The sequence below is a fragment of the Armigeres subalbatus genome, chromosome 1, assembly GCF_024139115.2.
Source record: "Armigeres subalbatus isolate Guangzhou_Male chromosome 1, GZ_Asu_2, whole genome shotgun sequence".
Taxonomy (NCBI): domain Eukaryota; kingdom Metazoa; phylum Arthropoda; class Insecta; order Diptera; family Culicidae; genus Armigeres; species Armigeres subalbatus.
This window is the reverse complement of record NC_085139.1, coordinates 257448880-257458701: the sequence shown is the minus strand read 5'-3', so window position 1 is coordinate 257458701 and position 9822 is coordinate 257448880. Positions and strand designations below refer to the sequence as shown.

The 9822-nt window shown below is 39.3% G+C and overlaps 1 long non-coding RNA gene across 1 annotated transcript in view; it reads right to left on the bottom strand.

The window, feature by feature from the left end:
* Positions 1-6336: 6336 nt before the first annotated feature.
* The window catches only part of LOC134213112 (uncharacterized), a 35575-nt gene continuing 32089 nt past the window's right edge, over positions 6337-9822 (bottom strand). The window contains exon 3 of the long non-coding RNA XR_009979406.1: positions 6337-6725. This is a non-coding gene — a long non-coding RNA (uncharacterized LOC134213112). The remainder of the gene's footprint in view (positions 6726-9822) is intronic.

Genomic DNA, 9822 nt, shown 5'->3' with positions numbered 1-9822 from the left:
AAGAAAGAAGGAAGGAAACATATGAAGTGGTAGGAAAAAGGAAGAAGAGAATAGAAGGAAAAAGGAAGAAGAAATAAGAAAGAAGGAATAAAAAAGAAAGACCTTTCGTCCTTTTGTCCTTCGACCTTTTGACGCAGTTTTTTTGTTTCGACCTTTTGTTCCTTTGACCTTTTGACCCTTCGACCTTTTGTTCTTTCGACCTTTTGGCCTTCGACTTTTTGACCTTCGACCTTTTGTCGTACAAACCCTGTGGGAATTCAGAATGCATTCCTAAGCGAATTCCGAATGAATTCCTGAGGAAGCTCAAAATGAATTCCTGGGGAAGTTCAGAATGAATTCCTAAGGAAGTTCTGAATGAATTTCCGGGGGAATTCAGATTGAATTCCTGGGGGAATTCAGATTGAATTCCTGGGGGAATTCAGAATGAATTCCTGAGGGAATTCAGAATGCATTCATGAGGGAATTCGAAATGAATTCCTGGGGAAGTTCAGAATAAAATCCGGGGGAAATTCAGAATAAATTCCTGGGGGAATTCAAAATGAATTCCTGGAGGAATTCAAAATGAATTCCTGGAGGAATTCAAAATGAATTCCTGGAGGAATTCCTGGAGGAATTCAAAATGAATTCCTGGAGGAATTCAAAATGAATTCATGGAGGAATTCAAAATAAATTCATGGAGGAATTCAAAATGAATTCCTGGGGGAATTCAAAATAAATTCCTGGGAGAATTCCTAATGAATTCCTGGGAGCATTCCTAATGAATTCCTGGGGGAATTCCTAATGAATTCCTGATGAAATTGAGGATGAATTCCTGGGGGAATTCCTGTTGAGTTTGTGGGAGAATTCCGAATGAATTCATAGAGGAATTCTGAATGAATTCCTGGGGGAATTCCGAATAAATCCCTGGGGGAATCCCGAATGAATTTCTGGGGGAATTCTGAATGAATTCCTGGAAGGATTTCGAATGAATTCCTGGGTGAATTTCGAATGAATTCCTGGGAGAATTCCGAATGAATCCCTGGGGGAATTCCGAATGAGGTCCTGGGGGAATTCCGAATGAATTCCTGGGGGAATTCCGAATGAATTCCTGGGGCAATTCCGGATGAATTCCTGGAGGAATTCCGAATGAATTCCTGGAGGAATTCCGAATGAATTCCTGGCGGAATTTCAAATAAATTCCTGGGGGAATTGAAAATGAATTTTCTGGAGGAATTCCAAATGAGTTCCTGGGAGAATTCCGAATAAATTCCTGGGGAATTCCGAATAAAATTCTGGGGGAATTCTGAATAAATTCCTGGGGGAATTCAGAATGAATTCCTGGGAGAATTCAGAATGAATTCCTGGGAAAATTCAGGGAGGGAGAATTCAGAGGGAGGAGGAGGAGGGAGGGAGAGGGAGGGAGAATTCAGAATGAATTCCTGGGAGAATTCAGAATGAATTCCTGGGAGAATTCAGAATGCATTCCTGGGAGAATTCAGAATGAATTCCTGGGGGAATTCAGAAGGAATTCCTGGGGGAATTCAGAATGAATGGGGAATGAATTCCTTGGAATGGGAATGAATTCCTGGGGGAATTCAGAATGAATTTCTGGGGGAATTCAGAATGAATTCCTGGGGGAATTCCGAATGAATTGCTGGGGGAATTCCGAATTATTTCGTCGGGGAATTCCGAATAAATTCCTGGAGGAATTCCGAATAAATTCCTGGGGGTACTCCAAATAAATTCCTGGGGAAATTCCAAATAAATTCCTGAGGGAATTCAGAATGAATTCCTGGGAGAGTTCAGAATGAATTCCTGGGAAAATTCAGAGGGAGGTTGAGGAGGGAGGGAGAGGGAGGGAAAATTCAGAATGAATTCCTGGGAGAATTCAGAATGAATTCATGGGGGAATTCAGAATGAATGGGGAATGAATTCCTGGGAATGGGAATGAATTCCTGGAGGAATTCAGAATGAATTCCTGGGGGAATTCAGAATGAATTCCTGGGGGATGATGAATTATAAGTACGCTCCACAAAAGACCCGTACAAAAGTGATTATTGTTAAGAACAATTAAACTAGCTATATTAGGAAAAGGTGCATATCTGGGCCATTTTTTTCCGTTTTTCCTTCGGCGTGAAATCCCGGAGGTATTATTCTCTGCATCCACAGCTTCTTGGACCAGCCAAGCCGTGAAGATGGTCAGCGCGGTAGTGAAACCTACCCCCCCCCCCCAAAAAAGGTAAAATAAAAAAAGGAAGAAAGAATGAGAGGAGACACAATCAAGCAAAACAAAAGAAAGAAGGTGGAAGAAGTAACAGGAAAAGAGAAAAAATTGAAGAAATGAGTAAGGAAGAAGAGAGAAATTAGGAAGAAAGAAGGAAGTAAGAAGAAATAAAGAAGGAAGAAATAAGGAACAAAGAAGAGATAAATAAGGAAGAAAGAAAAAAGAAAGAAGGAAGAAAGAAGGATAGTAGAAGGAAGAAAGAAAGAAGAAAGAAAGAAGGAAGGAAGAAGGATGAAAGAAGGAAGAGAGAAGAAAAGAAGGAAGAAAGAAAAAGAAAGTAGGAAGAAAGAGAGCATGAAGGAAGAAGAAATAAAGGAGGCAAAAGAATGAAAAACGAGATAAGAAATAAAGAAGAAAGGAGGAAAAAGAAGAAAGAAAGTAGAAAGAAAGAAGGAGAAAAGAAAGAAAAAGGGAGGAAGAAAGAAGGTGGAAAGAAGTAATAAAGACGGAAAAAAGAAAGAAGAAAAAAGGAAGAAAGGAAGATGGAAGAACGAAGAAAGAAAGAAGAAAAAGAAAAGGAAGGGAGGAAGAGGAAAGAACAAAGGAAAAAGGTAGGAAAAAAGGAAAAAGAAATACGGGAAAGGAAGAAAGTAGAATCAAAGGAGAAAGAAAAAAGAAAAAAAAGGGAGAGAGAAGCAAAAAAAGAAGAGTAAAGAAGGAAAAAGGAAAAAAGTAAAAAGAAAGAAGGAAGAAGAACAGGAAACAAAATTGAAGAAAAAAAGGGGGAAGAGAGAAAGAATAAAAAGAAGAAATAAGGAGAAGGAAGAAAGGAGGAAAAAAAAAGCAAGTAGAAAGAAAGAAGGGAAAAATAAATTAGAAATAAGGTAGAAAAAAGGTAGAAAGGAAGAAAGGTGAAGGAACGAAGGAAGAAAAAAGAAAAAAAGAAAGAAGTTAGAAATGAAAAAGATGAAATATGGAAGGAAGAACGAAGAAAGAAGGAAGGAATCATATGAAGTGGGTAGGAAAAAGGAAGAAGAGAATAGAAGGAAAAATGAAGAAGAAATAAGAAAGAAGAAATAAAAAAGAAAGACCTTTCGTCCTTTTGTCCTTCGACCTTTTGACGCAGTATTTTTGTTTCGACCTTTTGTTCCTTTTGACCTTTTGACCCCTCGACCTTCCCTCCTGAGGGAATTCATAATGAATTCCTGGGGAAATTCATAATGAATTCCTGGAGAAATTCATAATGAATTCCTGGGGGAATTCAGAATGAATTCCTGGGGGAATTCAGAATGAATTCCTGGGGGAATTCAGAATGAATTCCTGGGGGAATTCAGAATGAATTCCTGGGGGAATTCAGAATGAATTCCTGGGAGAATTCAGAATGAATTCTGGGGAATTCAGAATGAATTCCTGGGGAATTCAGAATGAATTCCTGAAATTCAGAATGAATTCCTGGGGAATTCAGAATGAATTCCTGGGAATTCAGAATGAATTCCTGGGAATTCAGAATGAATTCCTGGGAATTCAGAATGAATTCTGGGAATTCAGAATGAATTCCTGGGGAATTCAGAATGAATTCCTGGGGAATTCAGAATGAATTCTGGGAATTCAGAATGAATTCTGGGGAATTCAGAATGAATTCCTGGGGGAATTCAGAATGAATTCCTGGGGGAATTCAGAATGAATTCCTGGGGGAATTCAGAATGAATTCCTGGGGGAATTCAGAATGAATTCCTGGGGGAATTCAGAATGAATTCCTGGGGGAATTCAGAATGACAGAAGCTGGATTCCTCTATAGATTCTTCTGGAATTCTTTCGAAAGTTTCTCCTGAAATTCATCCTGAACTTCTTTCTGACTATCCTCCAGGTGTACTTCTTCAAATTTCTCTGAGAGTTCCTCCAGGAACTCCTTTAGGAATTATTCTTGAACTTTCTCCAAATATTACTACTGGAATTCCTGACGAAATTTCTAGTGGAAACCTTCCTGGAACTACTTTTGGAATTTCTGCAGGAATTCACATCTTTTTCCTGGAATTCCTTCAGATATTCATAAACTATGCTAAATATTAATAAACTATGCTAAATATGGACCTCTGAATCAGATGATGCTGATTTTTAATAAAATCGTGACAATATCGACCAAACGATACCATAAAAGCAGCAAATATTACAATATTTCTAACCAAGAATATTATAATACAAAGAACTATTGTTAACTATTATGAGTAAAGGCTACAGATGTAGTAACTAGGTCTACAAAATTGATTGACGACACAGTAAATAAATAAATAAATAAATAAATAAAAGATTTTATTCACTTTTTAGTCTGCTGTTTGCTATCATATTGTACTCATTGAAAAATTGTTCTGTTCTGCGAAAGAATACATATATAACATATATTACGCAAAAATTTCCAATATTTAAACCACCGCGGCGACTGCCGTCTGCCATCGTCACGATCTTTTCATTGAACATCTAAACTCGTCATACTTCAAGAAACTCGTCAGGTTTTGTTTTTCATGGATACCGGATTAAATTCTTTGAAATCACAAAATAATTCTTAGATTTCTTTTCTAAGCTATGATTCATCCAAATGTTTCTGCTGTGTGGTACGACTTGCATGCAACATGCTGGATAGACTGCAAAAACGTGGAACGGAACTATCCGGCTGGTTCTCAGTGGCCGATACATGAAAATGTAATCGGCCTTCAACAGCCGATTTTCGACATCCCACAGAATATTCTGTGAAAAAATCAAGAGATTTGGTTGAAAACACGGTTGAGCTCTGGATGCTGAAGGTTGTCGTTCCACGTTTTTTAGCGACCTTGGTACTTCACGTAAAAATTTTGGATAGGTACTTGTAGTGTTGTAGGGTAGCCAGTTTGTCGAATTAAGACTTTACCCCATCCGCTCGACACCAATCAAAAGAGTGGGGTTTTACGATACCATGCGTCTCCATATGCTTTTATTGCTGTTGAAAAGTTTCCGATATCCAAACCTATCGTTACGCTAAACTGGTGCTTTTAACCGACTAAGCTACGAAAGACCTCCGTTAGCCTTCGCAGCTTAGCGGCTACTTTTTTTTCCTGTTCGGGTGTACCACTGCGACCAATTATTAGATCTATTGTAGTGTTACCCGTATCCTTAGTGTTTAAGTGCATGTCGAATTACTCCAGTGCTATTGAGAAGCAATGCAGTATCGGTTTCGATACAGTTCTTGTTTTCTCAAGAGCACCATGACAAGGTGCTATAGACCCTTCACAGAGAGTAATCCCATTGAAGGCGCGCCCATTATCAATAGGAAATCAATCCTTTCTTAAGAAAACAGAACAGTAATACTGTTTTTGGCCATGCATCGGAGCCCTAGCCACATCCTTGTCTTGCTTCTAGAATATCACCAGAAAAACTCTTAAAACCCGGGATTTAGCTCTGTCTACAAGACCATTTCAAGCAAGAGAATTTGTTCAGTAATAAGAACTCCCGTGTGTTCCTCTCACTACCACTCTTCACCAGTTCAAGAAGAGTTAGTACGTATTTAAACCCCTGACTCGATTTTTCCAGCAGTCAGTTCAGCCTAGGACCGGGTACCGAGGTTTTTTAACTAATTGCTTGAAAAGTTGTTTCCGCTGCATACAGTCTAGCCTCAAAATTCGAGTCTTTCAACTGTCTGCAAGGTGACATTAGTTATGTTTTATTTCTGAGACTGCTGTTGGTAGCGGGGACTAAATACGATGAATCCTTAATTACCACAACTTATTGCCCTAGCTAGAAAAATGGATTAAGCCAGGGCTCTGTTTGGTAGATCTTACACCGCAACACACTACGTCAAAGTGATCTACCGTGCTACGGGAACTCTAGGAATAATTCTTGGACTTTCTCCAAATATAACTATTGGAATTCCTGAAAAAACTTCTCATGGAAATCTTCCTGGAACTACATTGAAACCAAGAATATTATTTTACAAAAAAAAAACTATTGTTATGTTCTGCTCAAGAAGGAACCATAAAGATTGGCAATATTTAAATCGTCATTTCCCTTCGTCACGATTTGTTTTTGATGGATCATGGATTAATATTTCACTATTCTTTGAAATCACAAATTAATCCTTAGATTTTCATGTCTGAACCATTTGTTTTTATTCCTTACTTTATTTGGTATAGGCACTCTGTGTTACTTAACCGCTACTGTGGCGAGATCTACTATGGTATTCTGCAGCCAGAATTCACACAGAATCTATTTTTATATTTTTCCATTATTAATTGTTGTTGTCGTTGCTGGTCTATCTTCCCGTGAGTCCATTGTGTCCATTTGTCCGAGTCGTGAATCCAATGATCGTTGCATTGTTCGATTGCCATTTATCCGGGTCCCCTGTCTTAACTATGATTCATCCAAATGTTTCTGCTGTGTGATACGACTTGCATGCAACATGCTGGATAGCCACAAACAAGACTGTTCTCGGTGGCCGATACATGAAAATGTAATCGGCCTTCAGCATCCGATTTTCGACATCCCAAAGATTGTCCTGTGAAAAAATCAAGAGGTTTGGTTGAGAAAACGGTTGAGCTCTGGATGCTGAAGTACTTAACGTTAAAAATCTTGGATCGGTACTTGTAGTGTTAATTCATTCCACGATCACTCGGCACTTTATCGAATTGAAAAATGTTGGAGCACGTGCTCTGCTGTCGATTGCGCTCGAACCGAACCAACACTTTCTTATCAGACGCGAAACGCATCATACAACACAATGGGAAAACTAAAACACCTGCATTATTAATCCAGCCTAGTTAGAAAGAACCAAAACAAAAAAGCAAATAGAAAGTGTAGGGTAGCCAGTTTGTCTAATTAAGACTTTACCCCGTTCGCTTCACCCCATCACTATCGAAAGAGCAGGGTTTTACGGTACCATGCGTCTCCATATGCTTTTATACTTACAATCAGGGTTTGAATCCAGAGGAGAATGAGAAAAATCTCTCACTTAGGGGTCGTACACTTATTACATAAGCAATTTTTCTGGGATTTTCGACCGCCCTCCCCCCATGTAAGATTTTTTTCACACAAATGATTTTTTATTTATTTGGAACGTAAGAAAACGACAGACCCCCCTTCCTCCATAAGTGCTTACGTTATATGTGTACGACCCCTTATCATGTCTGTATACACTCTCGATAGGTAGTATACCGTGAGAGACGTTTTTCGGTAACTGTAACGATAATGAACTGATTCGGGGGGCTACAACCCATGATAAGTTTCTTTTGGTAAGCCCCAATTGCGGGGGCACCAGTTCTGATGGTGCATTTCAACTTGTTTTACACGTTTTACAGCTGCGCGAAAAAATATGATCCTCAACATGAAATGAGCGAGAACAAAGCGTTTTATCAAACCTCATCGGTGGAAGCCACCTATTCGAATCAGTTTATTTTTCAACTTGTATACAAGTGCTGTAGTTTTGTTTTCATGGCTTGTTACGATTCGCAGAGGTTTTAGCCTCTCTTTTATCGTTGTTCGTTATCTATTAAGAGCGAATTCTGCAAACCCTGCTAACAATGATGTTGAAAAGTTTCCGATATCCAAACTTATCGTTACGCTAGACTGGTGCTTTGAACCAAGGATGTTATCGATCATTTAGTAATCTGCGTTCGATCACTTAGTAGTTTGTCAATAACTCATTCCAGAGGCTAAATTTCAAAATGTGTTGTATGGTGGACTTTTACTGCGAAAGTTTTTCTACAACTCTCCTTAACAGGTCGATGTTCGAATTCCACTGCTATAGGAGTTACGGTGCCAGTTGCTATACTTATACTAAATGATAACAAAATATGCAATCATTTAGTCTAAGTTACTGCTACTAGCACTATAGCTCCGTTGTTAGTGAAATTCAAACAACGAACTGTTAGGCAGAGTTGTAGATAAACCTTTGCACTAGAAGTCCACCATACAACACATTTTGAAAATTAGCCTCTGAAATGAGTTATTGGAAAACTACTAAATGATCGAACGCAGATTATTAAATGATCGATAACATCCTTGCTTTGAACCAACTAAGCTACGGATCACCTCCATCAGGACGTGACACAGACAATACACTCTTTGAATACTCACTCAAGCTTGTTGAGCTAAATGTTGTCATGTAACTATTGTTCTAATGCTGGTTTTTCATTATAGCACTCAAATGAGACCCACTCGTGCAACCTGTTTGAGTTGCATAATGTTCATTAAAGCACCAATTTCATTGGAATGGAAAAGTAGGCCGGTTTATCACCCAAGCCCCAACTGTAAACCAGGTATTACGATCAGGAATTTTAAAAAAGTCATTTACAATTTCAAAGCCATAATCACGTGGAATCTGCATGATAGTCATTCAGAGCAAAATATACATCTCCTGTTAGTAAAGCATTTCGAAGGTGAGCCTAAATAAGTCATGGTGAAATTTAATAAGAAACATTGAAAGATCACTTTTTATCATTGCAATTTGAATTAAGCCATAAATAATAAATAATTATAAAGACGTTTTATCGAAAGCGTCATAAAACATTCGTAATCCTAAGCAAACTGAATATCGCTACGGCAAATTTTCCACTTGCAACCCTGAGCAATAAAATTTTACTGCAGTTAGCCTCCCTCGCCGAGCTGCACTTCCTTCAAAGAGTCAGGCGGTGTGTGCGAGCAAATAAACGATAGCTTCCCGAAGATAATGGCCTGCTGAAATCACACTCGCACCTTGCAGCACCTTTGGCAGTTGAATCGTTAAATCGCGATCCTGCACTGATCAAGAAATTCTTCGCATTCTACGCACGTGCCCGGTCGCACACTTCCGAAACCGGTCATCAGCTACTATTAGTTAGATTAGAGCTCTGTTGTGCTGAGTTTCTACGAACGGCGGTTAATCATCGCCTCCTACGATAATGGGCGAGTTGTATTCCGTCACCGCTGCAGCGGCGTTGCGCTGCCATCGGTGAAACGAAGAAAAATGATACCGCGCGGTGTTCCTTTGTTGTTTATGTTGGAACGAAAAACAAAAACATAATCAGTAGAGACAAACAGAAGCGCGGTTCTGACTCGACTCGACAACGTTTAGTCTTGTGGTGTCAGCAACGCGGCAATAAAAACCGATCACAAGAATTTGTTTTCATTTATCATACCGTCGTCGCCGCCGCCGCGTCCTCGACTCCCGTTTCACGACCGCATCGCATCCGTTATCATCATCTCGCGTGAGTTGCAACAAAATGGGTCTGTTGTGGAAGAATATTTCTGAATAAATTCTTCATTAATAATTTCAATTGTTTCAGCGGGGAATTCACATGCACACACACATTCGTATTTGTTGATAGATCGCCACGGATAGAAACGAAAAGAATAGCAGGCATTGTTTATGTGCGGGCATTTAGCACAGTGAGGACGTGGCCGGCGACGACTGGCGAATAATTTCCATAGAATGTGGCAAGGACACGGCAGTCGTCGCCGTTGTCGCCGTCTTCGTGGTTGATATGCAAATCCAAATTGAATCGTGACGCATACGGCGGCTTCTACCGAACCAGTTGAAGACTCGGAATGAGTTCATAACCCCGCACAAAGCCAACGCGGCTAAATTATTTTTAAAACTTGAATGAAATTACGCTCGT